General features: G+C 30.6%; 2 long non-coding RNA genes across 2 annotated transcripts in view; one reads left to right on the plus strand and one right to left on the minus strand.

Moving 5' to 3' along the window:
- LOC139425548 (uncharacterized) overlaps positions 1-6,403 on the plus strand; it is a 62,719-nt gene extending 56,316 nt beyond the window's left edge. Inside the window, exon 2 of the long non-coding RNA XR_015428638.1 lies at positions 6,043-6,403. This is a non-coding gene — a long non-coding RNA (uncharacterized LOC139425548). The remainder of the gene's footprint in view (positions 1-6,042) is intronic.
- Positions 6,404-8,424: 2,021 nt separating this feature from the next.
- On the minus strand, positions 8,425-20,216 carry LOC107447837 (uncharacterized). Its single transcript, XR_001584574.4, has 4 exons — positions 20,074-20,216; positions 12,026-12,040; positions 11,862-11,885; positions 8,425-8,613 (listed from the first exon to the last, which is right to left on the minus strand). It is a non-coding gene; the product is annotated as an uncharacterized LOC107447837 (long non-coding RNA).
- Positions 20,217-21,240: the final 1,024 nt, after the last annotated feature.

The raw sequence follows: 21,240 nt of genomic DNA on the forward strand, positions 1-21,240 counted from the left end.
TTCTGAGCCTAGACGTATGCTCACCCTTGCGGTGCTCTCTTGTCAAACGAAAGGCGCACCTTCCTGACTTAATTCCCAAAAGAATAATATCTGCCTACGTTTATGGACTTTAAAATAACGAGTATAATTCAGCCTTCCAGATTATAGCAAGCTTTGATAAACCTTTTTTCCCAGTCTTTTTTTTTCGGAACTGTATTTTAGTTCTTGAATCTCAATCTTGATTATCCCTCATCACTAACATGTATGAAAAATAATTATCTTGTTTAGATTTCAATTTCAAAACTAGGTACTAAACTATTTAGTTTCTATCAGGAAAAATTGAGTTTGTGTTCAGAAAACAATAATGGGCTTAAAATTTGATAACTTAACCCTTTGCACTCACTAAAGTAAGCACTAAATCATTGAAAGCACTAAATCATTTAAATACCTATAACCTTATTTTTTATATAATTTTTGAAATTCTTAAAATAATGTGGTTACTATTTATTAGGCTATCATATATTTTATTTTAGAGTGATGACTGTAGATGGCGCCTCAGAGGCGACGTCGGGGTTTGCAAAGAGTTAATACAAAATTCTTTTAACGATTTCTTATTTTGAAATTTAAGGATTTCTTACTTTGAGATAATTTTTAAATTTTACTTTATAATCATATTTGTAGTAATAGGTAGTAAAAATTAAAAATATTATTTAAATAAACATAAAACTTCATTTGACATATTTTATGAGGTTTTGCAGATAGAATTTAATAGTTTGTGCAAATAATATATGACGCATCCGACATTCAAAGAAAATAAATTTTTTTTATTATGTAAATAAATCATTAACAATAAAATATCATGGGCTTTTAAAACATATATTAATTTGCTTTTTAATGCATTGGTATTAAATTGATGTTGCATACGAAGCACTAAACAATATATTCATAATAGAAATTTAAGCCACGTCTTGCCTCGAGTGTTTGTACATCATTAGCATCGTCATAGCATACTTGCCAACTTTTAACCCTTTCGAGGATTATTTTTCAAAGTGGTAATAAAATAGAATATAAATTACAATTTTTGGCATACATATATGCTGAATTTCGAAAAAGTTTGTGCGGATTACTGCAGCAGGTTTACATATTTATATTTATGCATAATTTTTTTAGAAATAAAATTTAATGCCAAATGCGTAAAAGTTGGCATGTATGTCATTGTGAACTCCCCGCAGTACTCAGTATTTTATCATCCAATTCTTTTATTTCTGAAATTATATGCAATACACATTTTTAAGACATAATTTTATACCAGTAATAGGGTCATCAAATTTTTATAGAAAATACAATAATTTGTTTTAAGTCATTGATGTTCAAATAATAAATTCAATAAATTTTTTAATGCTGAAAATTTCGAAATGTACTGAACTTTTAGCAAAGACAGTAATTCAATACAAATACTTTTTAAAAAAAACTCAAATGTATATAGGTAGGTACTTTATTTACCTCGCACTAGAACTGCACAATGGGCTATTGGCGACGGTCTGGGAAACATCCCTGAGAATGATCCGAAGACATGCCATCTCAATTTCGATCCTCTGCAGATGGGATGGCTCCCTGCTTTGGTAGCCAGACGACTTGAGACGAAGTCGAGCACTTTTACGGTAGAACAGAACTAGGATCGATACCACTCACCCTCGGTTCCTACGCAGGCTGATCAAAGTGGTCACACACCCGCTCTTACTGACCTAAACCAGTGATGCAAATATATATAAATGCCCTCACAATGATGTATTAAAAAAAACGATTGTCCAACTCTCACAGTTTTCTAGTTCGAGGGTTTTTTTATTTTTCAAAACTTTAAAACTTATGACATAATTCTCTCCATAAAGGTACAAGATGGCACCTACGTATAGGAAACACAAATTACGACGTGTTTGAACCAGTAATTAAAAAACTAAGAGATAATTATAATAATTCAATACCAACTAAATTTAAACCTTCCCTGAAAATCGTATCAAGTTGGCATCTCAGCAACAAATCTATAATCGATATTAAAAACTATGCTTGGTTCAAAACCAAATAAAGAAGAGATAGAGAGAAAAAAGAAAGAAAAAAAAAGGTGATTATGGCAACTCAAAATCATTGTATCATTAAATATGAACAGCAGGTAAGCCCTCGGAAAATGATTGATTTTAGTTTCATTAAATTTTAAAAGTAAAAGAGACAAATAATATTTATGATAAAATACCATTTGTCTGCAGTCAAAATCACGTAAAAATACTTCTATACAAATAGATACATGTTTCAAATACATAATACATTCATTGACAAAAAACATAAATAAAAACAACATACTTTTCCTACAATCTACAGTTTCGCGTGATTTCAAAAGTGCATTTTTAAAGAAAATTCATTTGGATGGGGCAATTCACATTATGGAAAAAATAATAATAATTAAACCGCTTCATGTATAGATTATTTTCGTGAGAAACAAACGAACGTGATCACCACAACTGATTTTGTTTGATTTTATAACCGCCGTTAAACAGCTGACCCAATTTTGGGTTTACGATTACAAGTGTTCAACTTGTCATTTTGAACCCAATTCAGAGGACAAGGGAACTCCTGGATCAAATATTGGGAGAAGCTTACCTCCGTGGAGGTTTTTTTTTTTTTTTTGATGGAACTAACCAGCGATTGCGTTAGATGAAGAGGAAAACAGCGAAAACCTTTCATGATTATCCTGACGGCAAGGGGACTCTAACCCAAGATCCGCCTACCACTGAGAATGTTTTTCATTAGCGCTGTGAGCTGTGCAAGCCAGATGCGGAATTCGCATCGACCAATCATCGCTGAAATTCGAACCCGGTTCACCTTATTGGAAAGTGGACTGAGCCATCACGGCTCTTACACTAACGCTTGCGAAAATTGCCAATTTCACGAAGCAATTGTGTAAAATTAATGAAATTTATTCCTAATATTACTGATAGTGGTACAAATAAACATGCACAACATTAGTATATACGCAATATCTTTGTAAGTTTAATCATTTACGTGTCTTATCTCACTTATACATTTAATGTAAAATTTTATTGAATTTGCAAAATTCATTCAAGTTTCGGCAATTTTCACAAACATGAGTGTATCATTCGGAAAGTGTATCATTAATATATTACAATAATGAGTGCATCATTCATATATTATGTTAATATTTGTCTTTGACGAAATTAATAAGATTGAGAAAATTAGTGATTTCAAAAAAGAATAATGTAATTTTCGAATCATATTTATAACCCTTTCGCGCCGACTGTCACAAATACGTGACAGCAAAAAACCGTATCAATCAGGGTAAGAAGATAAAACTGGTAATCAAAGTATTTCTTTAGCAGTTTATTTGTGGGCGGAGTTATAATTTTTTGATTTATTTAATTCACCATTACTTTGTTCAAAATAAAACTATTTAGTTATACTTTGAATTAACATTGATTATATATATGGTTAAACTAACAATAATTAAAATAAAAGCAAAGTAAGTCTGTCAAATTAGAAACGATTACATTTAAGTTACCGTTTTTTATTTAATTACGTCCTGATTCTGATTTTGTACGAATGCTTTTCTGAATCTCCCGTCCCGAAGGGGTTAAGAACAAAATGAACATCCTCTGTAAATGAACACTTCAAATTTTGCTTTAGAAGAAAATGGGATCCAACCAAACCTTTTAAGCTGGTAGCAAAATTTATTCTATAAAATACATTCCTAGTTTTTAAAAATTGATAATTACGTTTTTCTTCATCTCCACAAAGATTTGGAAACTTATTGCAGAATGTACCAAAAAATGGACCACCCTGAATATCTTTTGATTTAATGATCGGACCTCAGAGGTGGGAGGGTTTAAGAGGGTGACCTCAAATATGAGAATTAATTAGTGCAGACGATAATTTGAGTTACGAAATAAGTTACAAAAACGTACCTTCTCTGAATAAACATATCTTTTTTTTCAATGGTATTATAAAAAGTAGTATAATTAAGATTCGATTTCTCAAAAACCGTTCGACAGATTTCGCTCAGATGTTGTAGTTTGCCACATAAAATTACGTACTTTAAAATATAATTGTAAAATTGTATATCATACGATTCAAAATTTTTAGACTATTTTTAAATAAAATAATAAAAAAATAATAAATATTTACTAAAATTTATTTTTTGTATGGAAATATCTTCAGATAAGCAAACCTTATAATAGTGAGCAAATTCTTTCAATTCACTTAAAAAGTTGTAGTGATATATGGCGAAATACGCAAAAAAAAATCTTTGAATCGCTCTCCTGACCGAACTATGGGGTCCCTATTTCCTAAATAGCAGCTGTCCCTTATATTTTGGGGGTCAGAAGGCCGAATCCTCGTAAAAAATTAGGCCACACGGTAAATAACTACAAACTAAATTTGCAAATATTAGACAGATTTTTCTAGTTTATAAAAGGTTTAGCATGACATATCTGCTCTTCTTTTTTATTTACATAAACTGGGCCCCGAAACGGCCCCTATCCCATTCATCATTAAATAACATACAATAAGGTAAAATACATTGATTTGGCAAACATTGTGGTAGCCATAAGAAAAATCAAGCCGTTTGCTTTTGAAATAATAAAACAATGAAAAAAATTCAATATGACAAATTGACGTTTTTTCGTAACACTAGAAATATTGATTGCTGACTTATATTAAAAATATAGATAAAACATGATTTGATATGAACAATAATTGATTTTTGAAAAATGAAAGACATGATTGATTCATGACACATCTGAAAAAAGTGGTGAATTATATATGCCTACGAATTGTTTAAAAATAGTGGTGGATAAGAAGCTGCTAAATTGAATTTATTAAATCAAGAATGCAATCGGTGTCAGACGCAGCCTAAATGTAATTTCAGTGTCAGTCACCGGTGGTTAGCACGACCTAAATGCAATTTTAGTGTTAGCCACCGGTGGTTGACGCGGCCTAAATGGAAAGTCCAGCGTCAGCCACCGATGGCTGACGCGGCTCTCAACGTGTTAATTAAAAGAAATACTTCTATACTAATTCTAGGTTAACAATCGTTCGATTTTACGTTGTAAAACTGTGGGTACAATTTGAAATTCGTCGTTTTTACATTTTCATTAAATGTCATTTTTACCTCATGAAAACTTTGGATCGACCACAGCGAGGACAGGAAGTGTGCATTTTTTCTAGCTTTACTATTTATGTAAGAATACTTTTTGAAATATGGTGGTATTAAAAAAGGAACAAAGCTATTAATTTCTTGTGCTCATTTTGGTCGATGAAAATTTTGAATGATAAAAAATGACACAATTTCTGAAAGCTACAAGCATGATCTTCAGAATAGTTTTGCCATTTAAAATCTTCCAAAAAGAAAGATTCTTTACATAGATTTAGTATAAAAGTGTTTCCCTATTTTTTTCGTGCTTTTTTGTTTTCATTACGATTTAAGCAGTGGCCATGAAAAGCCGCAAACAAGTTTCGCGGGTTGGCTGGCCACCTGCGGTGACTAAACGACCAAATCTCTCTATCTTTTCGCAATATTACAAAACAAGAAACAGGCAGCACAGCCCTCCAATTCCAAGATGTATTTTTAACCTATATCCGTTGCATTTTAACCACTCTGGCAATGCTAATTTAACTAATAGGACAAACTCCTAGAAATGTAATAATAACTGCTTTTAAACATTTATCAACCACTATTCTTTAAACAATAAAAAGCTGAAGCAATTTGGTTTACTTGCGAATGCGCTGCCTAACTAAAATTTGCTGTCAATTGTCTTTTTCAAATCTTGGAGAGTGCATGCTGGCGTTTTTCTGTAACAAATATAACAGACGACATCAGAATTTCCGAATTATGAAATCGAAAATAAAAAATTTTCTTTCGATTAAAAAAATAGATTTAAATGCTTTTCAATGCTTCGAGTTTGCCATACTTTATATTAATTTTTATTCTATGTAATTATAGTTCATTAATTTCTTGTCCAGTTATTGGAATATATATATATTTCTTTTTTACCATAGGTGGTTCCGAAATTTACATAATTACAATTCATCATCATCATAGTTGACCAGACAACCCATTGTGGGCCAGTGCCTTCCTCTGAATATTTCTGTAGAACGACTTCCGATTTATCTTTGAACTCCAAGTCTTTTCATTAATTGCTAGAAAGCCAGACTCCACCGAATCAGCAATTGTGCTACTTAAAGACTTGAGGCTTTTGCAAATTATTTTTTTCATTGGTAGTGGATTAAATCAGAATTTTCCAATATAGATAGATTTTTTAAAAGCAATTTTAGAATTTAAAAATTTGTGTACATATATATCCCTGTATCTGTTTAAATTACTTGTGCTTTATGGAGGAATAAATTTTTTTAATACTAATGTTTTTGAAAAATATTAACACTTTTAACTCTATGGAAACAATATTTAATTAACCCTTTAAAGGGCCATTTATTTCTAGTAAAGGTAAATTAAAGTATTTTTGGAATTGAAATTATTTTAAGAATAGTAATTGATATAAGAAAGAAAACTCATTTAGTTTATAAAAATGCCATTTTTTTGGTGGTAAATATGTTTAACACGACCCATTAGGAACTAACTGACTTTTATTTTTCAACTATTTATAAAATAAATTTTATAAATGCTATAAACTTCAAAAGGAATTATGCATTTTATAACTTTTATACGTTTTTTTTTAAGCTAAATGATGGTTGCCAATTTTATTCAAACGCACTTCAAGAAAGCTGAAGTTATTAACAAATGGAAACCTAAATTAGAAGTGGTGGGAAGTATACTTCTCACAGCCTTCGAAAAAGTTAAGTAGTAAAAGTCTTGGAACATTTTATGTAACAAAACTGTTGACTTGGTGATCAGGCTTGAAGCTTCTGGAAATGACATCATTTTTATTCATGTAAAACTTGGATCGACAATTCAAAGACGGGAAATTTTATGAATTCATTTTAACTGCAACACTAACATTTTTTAATAAATTTGCAATTTTATATTAAAGAATGCGTTATTCAATAATAGTGGTCTGATAAAAAGAAACTTTTATTTTTTTAGGCTCATTTTAGTCGATGTATATTTTGCATAGGGATTCCATTCCATTCGCAAATCCATTTCAAAACTCTTCAAATTGTACCAAATGCAGAGATGCCAACTTGCTCCGGACAGCGAATAAATATTTTCGAGTGGTAGTTTATTTATTGTGATTCTTCCTTTAATAAATTCAATTTATTGGTTTTGCATCAACCACTATTTCTAAATAATTCGAGGAGTTATATAATTCGCCACTTTGTTATAGTTATGCCATGCTAGACCGTTCAAAAAGTAAGCAAAATTAGTCAAATAATTGTAAATTTACTTTGTAATTATTTACCATTTTTTAAATTATTTAGGCGCGTCCGGAGCAGTTGGCATCTATGCAAATGTTTCGCCGTGTATAATTTTCCAAAAGATTATTTAAATGCTGAAAACTGTGGGTACAGGGCTGCCAACTTTTTACCCTTTTGGTGGGAAATTTCTTCTAGTGGTATATAAGTTTCGGTTTTAATGAATGATTCGTTGTTTCGAAAATTTGATTCAAAGTAATTTTTCTCCCCATTACATTTAAATGATTCAAAAATTCATATAAAACACCACTGCGTTCCAGCACTCTCATGGTAAGACCTTAAAAATGTTTGAAATTTTTAGTATTTTATTGCTTTTTACAATATAATATAGTTTGCAAAACGCATATTTGTTGGCAGCTCTGCATACATGTTTTGAACTTAGCAAACTAAGGAGTAAACAAGTTTAATTTTAAAATTTTTTCCAAATATTTCTTGGCATACATGGGAAATTTCAAATAAATTGGCGTTCTCTTTTTCAGTATGAAACAAGTCTATAATGCAATGCAAAATATACACAAACTGTATGTATGCTATGAATTTATGAAACAAACTTCAAAAGAGCTCTACGTTTCAAAAAAGTATGAAATAACTCTCAATCTATATTGGCGATATATGGATCGGAATAAATATTTCGGAATAAACAAGTTTTATTTTTAAAATTTTTCACAAACATTTTTGGATTTTTAAGAGTAATTTATTTTACACAAATCGGTATTTGATTTCTAATATGAAACAGGTTTCAAATGAATTTCGCCTTTCAAAAATGTATTAAAAATTTGGAAATCGGGCACCTTTTTATTAGCTATATATCACTTGCCCTCAACATGTTTTGGACATGAACATTAGGACCTCAACATGTTTTCCAAACATTTATGTCCATACTTGGATATTTTCGAACAATTTGACTCCGAAGTAAGATTTAAAAGTATTCCTAATTTCAAAATCATTGCAAAAACTTAATAAACTACTTTTATTGCATTGGCATTAGTTTTAAAATAATACAATGTACCGAAAGATCTAAGTATCAATTTATATCCAACACTTGCTTCAAATTGGAATTTTAAAATAATACAAAGCAAAAAAGATTGTATATATTGTAAGAGTTCTATCCACGACGAGCTGTAGCTGTTTGTACATCGTTTTCATCATCATTGTGAGCTCCGGCAATACTAAGAATTTGATCGGCCAATTCTTTTACCTCTGAAATTATAAGAGATACACGTTTGTTTTATGAAGATATCTCGACATCTATAATATATATATATATATATATATATATATATATATATATATATATATATATATATATATATATATATGTATGTATATATATATATATATATATATATATATATATATATATATATATATATATATATATATATATATATATATATATATATATATATATATATATATATATATATATATATATATATATATATATAATAAATAAATACAAGAAAACACTAAGAAAGTTAAGAAAAACAATAAGTATCATTTATTGCGCTTAAGCTGGAAGTAAACAGCACTCATTAGATAAGTTCAAAATGAAGAATAAAACAAAGAAAAATTATAGACATATGAAAGAAAGGGGGGTGGGAATTAATAAGTAAAAAAATAACAAACAACAGTTTAGTAAAAAAAAAAAAAAAAAGAAAAACAAAAAAAATAAATTTAAATGCTAATTAAAAAACCGGAAAAAAAAGATATAATCTTTTCTTCAGCCCACACGATTATATCCGTAAAACAGAGTGCTTTCTGATATTGTATCAATAAAGCCAAAGCAAAATATATTAATACAATAGTGTGAGGAGCACTCAAAATTTTTTTTTATAAAAATAACAACAAATAAAATAGATCACAAAAATAAGTAAAAATAACATGTAAAAACAGATAATAAAATAAAAAAACATTAAAAAGGGGGGACTATAAAGCGAGTAGCAAAATCAGAACAACTTACAAGGACGGATATTTTTCAAAAATGATTTAAAAATGTTTTCGCAGAAAGATTGCCAGATTACAAAATATGAAAACAAAAGATGAAAACAAAAGCGCAAATTGAGTGGCTTTATTGATACAATATCAGAAAGCACTCTGTTTTGCGGATATAATCGTGTGGGCTGAAGAAAAGATTATATCTTTTTTTTCCGGTTTTTTAATTAACATTTAATTTTTTTTTTTTTTTTTTACTAAACTGTTGTTTGTTATTTTTTTACTTATTATTTCCCACCCCCCTTTTTTTCATATGTCTATAATTTTTCTTTGTTTTATTCTTCATTTTGAACTTATATATATATATGTATATACATACAGTCAAACCCCGCTATAGTGAACACGGTTTATAGTGAACTCCCGGATATAGTGAACGAAATGTTCGGTCCCTTGCCTTGCTATACATGAATAATGTTATTTTATGTGGATATAGTGGACCGAAAAAGTGAGGAAGTTGGATATAATGAACTTTTTTCTGTCTTTCGACTGATTTTTTTTCTAAATTTTTTTGTAATAATTTCGAAATTTCTACTTCAAAATAAATACATATACTGATTTATAAAACCAGTTATAGAAGGGAATGTAGCGATAAGCATTTTTTATTGTTTGCTTCTTTTATTTCACTTTCCCATTCCTAAACAAACCAAGCAGATGTTTCCAACCCAGGCAGATGATGCACCTGTAAGGTGTCAGTGGGATCAATATGCATTTTCTGTCAGAGGACTATCCAAATGTAAACTATCCAAATTTACAGTTTGTAACATGTGGAAAAAAAGGCAATTACAAATTCTTCTCATGAAAAAAAAATTTCGATTTCAGAAAAAAGTTGAGAAAAACAGATCACAAGGATGCTGAAGAAGCATTACTGAAGTGGTTCAGAATTCAAAGAAGCCGCAATCTTCCAGTATCTGGACATTTGTCGATGAATTTGCTAAGCGATTTCGTGAGACTACTTTTATGTGCTCGAATGGCAGGTTAGACAGTTTAAAAAGTGGAATAACAGAAATTCGGGAAAAATAATCTGAGAGTCGGGAAGTGTTTCCGTATGTGATGTTGAGGACTGCTCATCAGATAAGAATTACTAATTTTATTTTGTGCGCAAGACGAAGAGTAATAAAAAATAACACATTTTTTTGTTACTATATAATATTTTTCAGTCATTTATTTGAATAATGTGAAATAAAAGGGAGGAGTTTGGGAACCATTAGTTAAATTGCCTGCGTAATGGATATAGTGAACTCCCGGTTATAGTGAACCGAAATTGCAGTCCCTTGAAGGTTCACTATAGCGGTTTTTGACTGTATATATATATATATATATATATATATATATATATATATATATATCCGAACTCACACTTTTGATGGATTTTGTGATTTATTGACTGTCGGAGGATTTTAAATTATTGTTAAAATTCGAGACATAGAGTTCTATGACAATATCGCGAATATCTCCTGGAAATAGTTAAAAGTGAAATCAAAGTACTTCGACGTAAGGAGCAGCAAGAGACTGAAAAAATTCGGTTAGTACGTATTATTTTATTTTATAACCATCGTTAAACAGCCGAAATAATTTTTAGTTACGATCGAATGTTATTTAGAGAACGAATATTATCATAACGGAAAAGAAGCATTGTTAAAACTGTCTCCCAATTTCAGGTTTACGATTACCAAAGCTCAACTACGTAGCCTAGTAATTTTGAACCCAATCCCAATTGGACAAGGGAAGTTGATCGAGCATATGGAGAAGTTTGCCTTTGTATAGAGCTTTTTGATGGCATCCTCATTTGCGTTACTTGGAGAGGAAAACCACTAACACCTCTCATGGTTAGCTCCACGGCAAGGGGACCTTGATCCGTCTACCTCTGAGGATATTTTACGTCAGCACTGTGGTCGGTGAGAGGCGGTTGCGAAATTCTCTCTTCTCTAAAAAATATTTTACAAAAAACGTAGTAGTTGGCAGGCCTGACTCTGTAAGACCTGCGACTTGGACAGTGAAGTTTTTAAGCACTGGCAAAACTAAGCACATTAAGTTTATTTTTATAATTATATTGCTTATTTTTAATTATGTTGCTTCTTATGAATATTTTTATACCACCTTGAACATTGTGGGGTGCTAGAATTTCTGGATTGGTATCTATGAAAACTGAATGTAACTGTTTAGTTTTTTGTTTTTGTTTTAAGAGTTCGATTCAGTTAAATCAATTTGAGTCTCCATTGCCTGAACTCCGTAACCAACCGACATGAGTCTTGAGCGTCCACCCATAATTGAACAAAAACAAATTTAAAATTCTGTGACAGGTTTGAATAAAAGGGTTTTGTAAGGAACAAAGGATCTAAGATTTGTGATAAAGGGCTCAAAGGATTAAGTATTTCAAGGGTTTTAGTTTAAGGGTTAGGGTTAAGAGTATATAAGAATGAATGAATTGTTTAAAATGACGACGCTATACTTACGTCCTAAAATTCCCAATTGCGGATCTGAAATAAATAAAAGTGAAATATAATATCATTTAATGATTCAAATATGATATCATTTAATGTTGAATAATATTATGTTTCTAAATAATTAAAATTTACAATGATGAAGAAATGAATATTTATAATTCAGATTTTCTTACCCGCCATTGCTGGGGCTACAATGAAAAAATAATTATAGATTAGACATGATAAAAATGCTTATATATTTATATTATATAAAAGAACCGTCGTTCAACAGCTGACCCAATTTAGGGTTTACGTAATGTTCAAGTTCGTAGTCTCGTAATTTTGAACCCAATCCAGAAGACAAGGGATCCTGGATCAAGTATTGGGTAAAATTCGCCTTCGTGGAGGACTTTTTGATGGAACTAACCCGCATTTGTGTTACATGGAGAGGAAAACCACTAAAACCTTCCACTGTTAGTCTGACGGTAAAAGGTGTCTAGCCCATGAGCCGTCTACCACTGAGGATATTTTACGTTAGCACTATGATCGGTGTGTCTCGGGTGCGGAATTCGAATCGATGAGCTATCGTTGGGATCGAAGCCGGGTTACCTCATTAGGATTTCCTGAGCCACCACAGCTCAAAGTATATAAAAGAAATCTATATATATGGAAAAAAATCACTACGTTTCTTGATATTTGTTTACATTAGAATTACAGCAGGCTTGCGTAACATACGGTTCACGGGTAGGATGCGGCCCACCAGCACTTATTTGTGGCCTACGAAGTCTTTGTGTAAATCTTATTCATATTTTGTTCTTGTAACTATTTTGTTCTTTATTGCCCATTTTAAAATAGATTTTGGCTTTACAATTCAGCGTTACTTATTAAATTCTCGAATGATTAATTATTTCGTTTTTTAGTATTCTAGCATTATTTATATTTTTGTTTGTTTGTCCCGGGCTTATTTTATGTATGTGGTCTATAGCACTTTATATGATAAAGTAATAGATTTCGAGCAGGAATAAAGTAGTAGTTTATTGATTGATCTACTTTTAATAATTTTGTTTTTGTTAAAAGCAATTTAATTAACAAACAGTTATTTTCAATTCCAAATATGTAATTTTTAATTATAAATAAAGTATACCTGTCTAATTAGCAATATCAAAAGCAAAAAAACTGCGCATATTATGCATAACAGCATTATAAATTGTCTAAATTCTCCTCCATTAGCCCTATTGACATTCTGCTTTCATTTAATTCAGTGTAAAAATTGAATTGAAAACATGATATTACTCAGAAGGTCATTCAACTTGTTTTGGACTTCATTTGATTTAGTTTAAAAAATACGGAAAAACATTATTTACTCTGAAAACTTAGTTTCACTGCTTTTAGATGATAAAATTTAAGTGTTTCTCTTTATTGACTCCATCCCCATCAATAAATTGAATCAATGAGTTCGGAAACCGGTCATCTCTAACAAAACTAATTTCACAACAAAGACAAAAAAAAAACTGAATAGTTAAGTGCATACATGGAAACGATATTTTTAAAAAGTAACGAGTAAAACTACGAGTACAATAAGCAAGAGTAACGATTAAAAAGTAAAAAGTTTTGATTTTAAAAAGTAAGGAGTAAACAGTACAAATATTAAACAAGAAGGTTTTTTAGCAACAAATTAATTTGTTGAACATTTTCGATAACAATATAATTTTTGCTTTAAAAAATAAGTTTAAAAAGAATGTTGTATTCATATACATTTATAATCCATTAAAGTAAGAGTTTCACGTTCCCTCCCACCAGCCACCCTCTCCCTTTCTGTAAATTGCAATCCTTAAAGATGTTTGGAAAAGGACGTTAGCTGTTAAAAAATATGTAATATATGAAATGTATAAGTTAAAAATAATAAATTTAAAAAATAATTTTTTAAAAAGAAAAATTTTAAAAAATTTCAGAAAAAAAATAACGATATTTGTTACAAATACATGTACTTTTTCCTCGAAAAAGTAAGGAGAAAACAAATAAAGTTCTACGTTTAAAAAATAATGAAGTATAAGCAAAAGTACGTGCTTTTTACTTTTACTTTCGTTATAAGTTCCAGCGACCAGCTATCGCTGGATTTGAAACCCGGGTCATCTCATTGAGAGGTGAGTATTCTACCACCATAGATTCCCCCGCGGCTCTTGCTGGAATGACTTGATTTTATAACCGGTGTTCGGTACGAACCGGGTGCGGAATTTGTATCGAACAGCTATCGCTGGTATTTAAACTCGATTCACCTCGTTGGAAGGCGAACGCTCTATCCACCTATTTTATGAGATATTTAAAAAATTTAAAAAAACGAGAAAAAGGTTGAACACTTTTTTTCAATATGGCTCCGCACGCGGTGGTAGGAAGATTTTAAAAATTCATTCTTCAAACTTTTCCTCACTGTACAAACTAATACAACAAATCATAAAATCAAAACTACCCTAATTTTTGTAACTATTTTTAATAATTGACTGGACTGGATTGTACGGTTTAAGTATTTCCCGTATATTTTATAGCGGTAATATAATCATTTTAAACGAAGTTTGACTCTTTAACTTGCGCCCTCGAGTTAATTCGAGCTCGCTTAGCAGGTTAAACTGTGCACATTCGAGCGGCGTTGTATTTTATGCTGCTATAATTTTTCACACTCGAATATAATCGAGAATTGAAAATAACAATGTGACAGCTAAGAAAAAAATCGTTTTATTGATATCTATCATTGACATAGGATTGTAAGCTATAACATTTATTTATTCAAGAATAAAATATACAGAGATGCCAACTTGCTCCGGACAGCAAATATATATTTTAAAGTGGTAGTTTATCAATTGTGATTCTTGGTTTAATAAATTTAATTTAGTAGATTTTTATCCACCACTATTTCTAAATAAGTCGTAGGCTTATATAATTCTCCACTTACTAATACTTATGTGATGCTATACCTTTTAAAATGCAAACAAAAATAGTCAAATGTTTGCAAAATTTACTTTTTAGTTATTTACCGTTTTTTTAATTACTTTGGCGTGCCCGGAGCTGTTGGCAACCCTATATATAGCCTTTTTCCATGGAACGACAGTGCAGTAACGACAGTAAAAACGCTGTATATCAAAATTGTCCACCAAAATAAAAGACAATGTATCTAAAGTGTGTCTTTTTACATTAAATTTATTTTTAATTTTTTGGCCTTTTTTTCAGAAAAATCTATGCGTTAACCCCTTGGGGACGGGTGATTCAGAAAAGCATTTGTACAAAATCAGAATCAAGTTGCAATTAAATAAAAAGCGGTAACTTAAATGTAGTCGTTGCTAATTTGACAGACTTACTTTGCTTTTTCTTTAATTATTGTTCGTTTAATCATATATATAATCAATGTTAGTTCAAAGTATAACTAAATACTTTTATTTTGAACAAAGTAATGGTGAATTAAATAAATCAAACAATTATAACTCCGCCCACAAATAAACTGCTGAAGAATTACTTTTATTACCAGTTTTATCTTTTTATCCTGATTGATACAGTTTCATGCTGTCACGTATTTGTGACAGTCGGCGCGAAAGGGTTAAGGGTTTAAACTAAGTAAAAGTTTATGTCTCTTGATTCAATATTAAAAATACTCAGGATGCAATAAAAAAGATGAATAAATGCATCTATTTATATAAAGTATTTGAAAATTTTAGTATGAACATACTCTTTTCTCATCAGCGAAAATAATACAATTTTCGACATTTCTAACAGACTGCTGTGCATTTTCTGCAAGTTCGGGTGCATAATGAAGCTTCTCATTCTCTCAAATAAGAGGACGAGAAGCGTCGTGCCTCAGGGAATAGAGCGTTCTCCTTCTGATAAGAGCGCAATGACCACAGTGCTGACGTAAAATATCCTCAGTTGTGTACGCATCATGGGTTAGAGTCCCCTTGCCGTCAGGCTAGCCTCCATGAAACGCAAATGGGGGTTAGTTACATCAAAAAGCCCTCTGGGACAGCAGATTTCTCCCAATACTTGATGCAGGAGTTCCCCTGCCTTCTGTATTGTGTACAAAATTACAATTCTACGAATTTGAACATTAGTAGTCGTAAACCCAGAAGTTTGGTCTGCTGTTCAACAATGGTTATTTAAAAAAAAGCAAATGCTGGCTCTGGTTGTGGCTCCATTTCGTCGTCCTCGACAATTTCTGAAACCAACAGCTCCACAATATTTAACATTTTCATGAACTGATGCGTAAACATAAAACATGTTTTTTCCCAAACTGTAACAAATGTTCATTTTCTTCGTCGTCAGTAGCATCAGAAGTCACTATTTTTCTTCTCAAAACGAAATAAATTTAATATCTTATTCTCGAAATGTCGGTAAAATGTGAACGATAAACGAGAAACTGGTTTCAAAAGTGACCTCAACGGTTGTTATTATAGTAAAAATGACATAAGGTGACGTGAGCGTGAACACGTTGCCGAAAACAATGGTTTCAGTCGTCCTATTTTCGGTAATATGTGCTCAGAGCGTCTATCGTCTGAGACAAACTCTCCTTTAATAGATTTGTTAATTACCATTTATGTTTAAAAACTAATTCCTATTATTCAATATCAGATTTGTTAGAAAGAGATTAAATCTAAAAATAAGTTGACTCAAAAATCATCGAATTTTGAATATAGGTCACGTGACTTTTCGATTCCAATAGATACTCATACTCATAAGTTGTAGTTATCGCAGCATCAGCCCCGCGAAGGGCTCTAACTAATTCATCTGAGTGGGAATAATATGATAAATCTCCAAAGCGTAATTGAATGGTGAAGCTTGGAATTCAGTAACATTTACTGAGTGAAAATTAAAATAAAATAGCAACAAACAAATTTAAGAGAGTGAAGAGGTTTTTGTGGCAGACTTTCTCGCCTCTCCCCGAGCAGGTGCACAGTAGCCACATAGCCTCAGAGAAATAGGAAAAATAATAAATGAGCAAAGATATATACAAGTATATACAACTATTTACAAAATTTATGGGACAATACCCCATCGGATAGGAAAAAGGCGGTTGCCGGGCTATAATTTATGTTGTCTTTGATGAGCTCAAAATCAAAGTTTTTAAAGTAGTTGCACGTTTGACAGGATAGTGCATCTTTGAAGAAATTTGCACATAGTTCAGCTATGCGTTCATCTGTTTTGTCAATTTTTAAATCTTTTCTTAGATTTTTCATTCTCATGGATCTGGGAGCTCCAGTGATGTATCTAAGAAATTTATTTTGAATACTCTCTAGTTTCGTTTCCTGAGTAGCAGAGGTTGTGCTCCATGCAGGGGCTGCATAGCTGAGGATTCCGATAGATACAGAGCAGCCGACTTTCTACGCTTTTTATAAAAATTTATTCTAGTGGTAGCTAAGTTTATGTTTTAATGTATTATTTTGCATACATTTAAATTAATACATAAGTACGAAGTGAACTAATGTATTTATGTTTAAATTATTCAGTTATGCATTGAAAAAAGAGATAGTATGACAGATAAAATATTATTTTCTATTTTTTGGAGGTAGAGAAAAAAATGTGCAAATAACGGTTACATCCGTCGAGAATTTTCATAGAAAAACTGTGACAAATATAATAATTTTCACTTCCAAACTTACGACTTAATTACATAAGGCAGACACAAACAATTGGGAAAAAAACGCGTTTTTGAACGTAAAATTAAAAGCGTGAAACAGCGTGTTTAAACAAATGAATTCATACGAAAAAACGGCTGTAATACAAGAACTGTCAACTACTAAGCTTTTTGCAAAATATTTTTTGAGAGGTGAACATTTAAAAAACAAATCTTTGCCAAAAACAGGGTTCCCGTTGTCCACGTAAAGTTTTAGAAGTGGTTGCAGATTAAGATTACTACTGAAATTTATTTCTTACTTTAACCGGTTAACGCCCAGCGTCATATATTTAGGACAGTTCCTTTTTTCAAAGACAGTCACAGTGGCGTGAAACTTTTTTCAGAATTTTCATTTATCTGGGTTAATTAAAAGATTCTCAGATACCACAATGATTTACTTATTTCTGACTAGATCTAGAATAAAAAGGAGCAAGTACTTTTTGATCTATCAAAGACTTTTTGAATGCTCTAACAGTAAAAAAAATCAATTAATTTCGATAATATATTATACCACCTTTTCCATAAAACCACTTCTTGTATCATTTCAATATATAAAGTTGGGACAAAACGGGATACCTGGCTTACTGGTCGTTAACTGGTTCAGGATCCAGAATTTTCATGAATATATACTTTCTTCGGAAAAAGTTTTAAGTGGTGGTTACCCATAAATTAAATTATTGACTTTTCTTTAATTTTCGTTAACACTTTTTAAAACTAACACGCACAGCTGGATTTCTGAAAAGAATCCCCTCGAATGAGCTCGAACAAGGTAGTGCTTCATATGAACTTTAAAATCATTTATATTTAGTGGCGTGGAAATTAAGTTTAAATGGCTAAAAAATAATGCATTAAAACATAAACTTAACAATCACTGGAATAACTTTTCACAAAAAGCGTTAATAGTTTGCAGCCCAGGAAAAATCGATGGAGATTCGACTGTATAAATATTATTAATATATATCAATGAAAAATTTTTTTTTCTCGCTAAAACAAATTTAAAAAAGCAAAATAATTGAGATTCCAGTTTGTATCCTTTTGAAAAAGTGTACGAGATTGAAGACAGTTTATGAGTTAACAACTTACACATCTGATGTTTAAACTATATAAACTATTCCATCTATGAAGTTTTTAATAAACAATTATTCCCTCTGATCGAAAGTATATGTTACTGTGAATGACCGAAATCGGTAACTTCCACCGGAGAATGTTGACAATCTCATAGTTGCTTTGGTAAATATCCAAAATATATACTAGGTCTAGTTAAGTTCCACTGTCCGGTATACATTTTCCAGGTATATCCTACATGAATGATTATTTAAGATCCAGTGCCACTACCCGGTATACCCTACGCTGATGTTTTTCTCAGGTCAAGTGCCCAGTATGCATTTAACCGGTACTCCGATCACTGATGTTTCTCCTAATCTATCCTCAGCAGACATTAAAATATCGAATTAATATAATAATATCACCGAATAAGTTAATATCAAATCGGATATAAAAAATATTTCGGGCATTCACCAAAGCGACTCAGTGTTTGATTGTCGACATTCTCTTGATTTCGGTCGTTCAAGGTAACATAAACATAATATATTAAACTAGGAGGCTTCGCCCCCTGCTCGCAGGCGCTCTCCAACCCTCGGAACTGCTTTCGCAGTTCATTTCGGATTGCTTCGCAATTCGATGCTCGCTCATTGGATACGTTCTTAACGTCTAGCTTTTGTATACTTTTTTGAACACTGAAGTTCCAAAAACTTTTCACTGTAGAAAATTCCAAACCTGTGCATTTCAATATTAATTTGAAATTGCAAACAGTTCACATATTTTTCTTAATAACACTATTCTAAATTTCAGTTGTTGAGAAAAGTGACTGTTGTAAGTTTTGTTTTAAAGTCTTTCCCACCAGAGGGCTAAAGCCATGTGTTGTAAAACAATATGAAATAGTACTGAACGCCGGATGTAAAGCATCGGCTTCGATGAAGATAATTTCGTGAGAAATTTTTTGATAATTTGATGAGAATTCACCCGATTAGACATATGATTCTCACTACGTGCTCTTGCGCGCCGAAGCCTATCGATTAAAACGTATTAGCGTTTTATATAACGTAGATTAGCCATATGATGCTCACTACGTGCTCTTGCGCGCCGAAGCCCATCAATTAAAAATGAAAACTGTTGCCAAGAAAACTGTTGTCGAGAAAAGAAATATCATCGGTTTTATTGATACATACGTATTAGCGTTTTATATAATATAGATACTGCAGGTTACTCGGAACTGCCAACTTTCTATGATTTTTTAAAAAATATCTTCGAGTGAAAGTTTATTTGTTATTAATGAATGATTCTTTATTTTATGAGTTTGATTTAAATTTAATTTCCCCAACACTTCCAACATTTCCCCAACATCTAAAGGATTCACAAGATCGTACGAAAGACCTTTGCGCGTCAGTTCTCTCTCGGTGAGGTTTTTACAATGTTGGCAAAATTACCAACAATTTATGAAGCTTTAATTTTCATTTGTCTCTATAAAGAATTTTTATAAAAGCGTAGTAGTTGGCAGCACTATATTCTTTTAATAGCAATTTCACTTACCTAAAACTGCCAAAAGGGCTATGACAACAAAGACTAAGCAAAGTTTGGAATTCATGATGCTAGTTTCGTTAACAAATGAACGTGTATTTTCACTTATAAACTCACTATTTATACCAGAATTTTTAAATTTGAAAAAAATATTTCTGTATTTATTGAACATGTGTAATGGTAAAATTTACTAAACAATCGTAAATCTTTTTATTGATTGCTCAGATCTACAAAAGGATTTTGAAAACTAAATTGCATAATAACTATTTTTTGCATAATAAAACTGTTACTGCATTGTTTGTTTATAAAAAAAATCTAATTTTAATATTGACAATAAAATCTATAAATTTTCGATATGTAACTCATGCTACATATTGATATAATCCGACATCAGTTGAAATCTAAATATTTTTACGATGCTTTACTTTAATAAATTTTCCAATTTAATGTGAGACTCGTATTTTACGGAAATATTTTATGATAAGTGGAATATTTTATGATAAGTGGAATATTTTATTATTTTTGATAAGTTATGTGCAAAACATTTGTAGTTATTTTTTTAAACATTAGAGACATATCTGTTTGAGGAATGTTAAATTTAAAGAGTTATGAAAATGTTTATGATTGTGATAAAAACATTTTGGAGCATTCAATTATTACATTGCGTATTCGATTATTGTATTTAGATTTCGTATAGCATAATCTTAGGATTGCGCTATATTAAGAGTTGCGTGTTAAATATATATATATATATATATATATATATATATATATATATATATATATATATATATATATATATATATATATATATATATATATATATATATATATATATATATATATATATATATATATATATATATATATATATATATATATATATATATATATATATATATATATATATATATATATATATATATATATATATCAAAATGAAGAATAAAACAAGGAAAAATAATAGACAAATTAAAAAAAAGGGGGGGAAATAATAAGTAAAAAAATAACAAACAATAGTTTAAGGAAAAAAAAAGTGAAATTTTATTTAAAAAAACCGGGGAAAAAAAAGATATAATCTTTTCTTCAGCCCACACGATTATATCCGCAAAACAGAGTGCTTTCTGATATTGTATCAATAAAGCCGAAGCAAAATATATTTCAGGTAAATCCATAGCC

Source organism: Parasteatoda tepidariorum, chromosome 8 (genome assembly GCF_982258835.1).
Source record: "Parasteatoda tepidariorum strain Cologne lab strain chromosome 8, Ptep-v5.0, whole genome shotgun sequence".
Taxonomy (NCBI): Eukaryota; Metazoa; Arthropoda; class Arachnida; order Araneae; family Theridiidae; genus Parasteatoda; species Parasteatoda tepidariorum.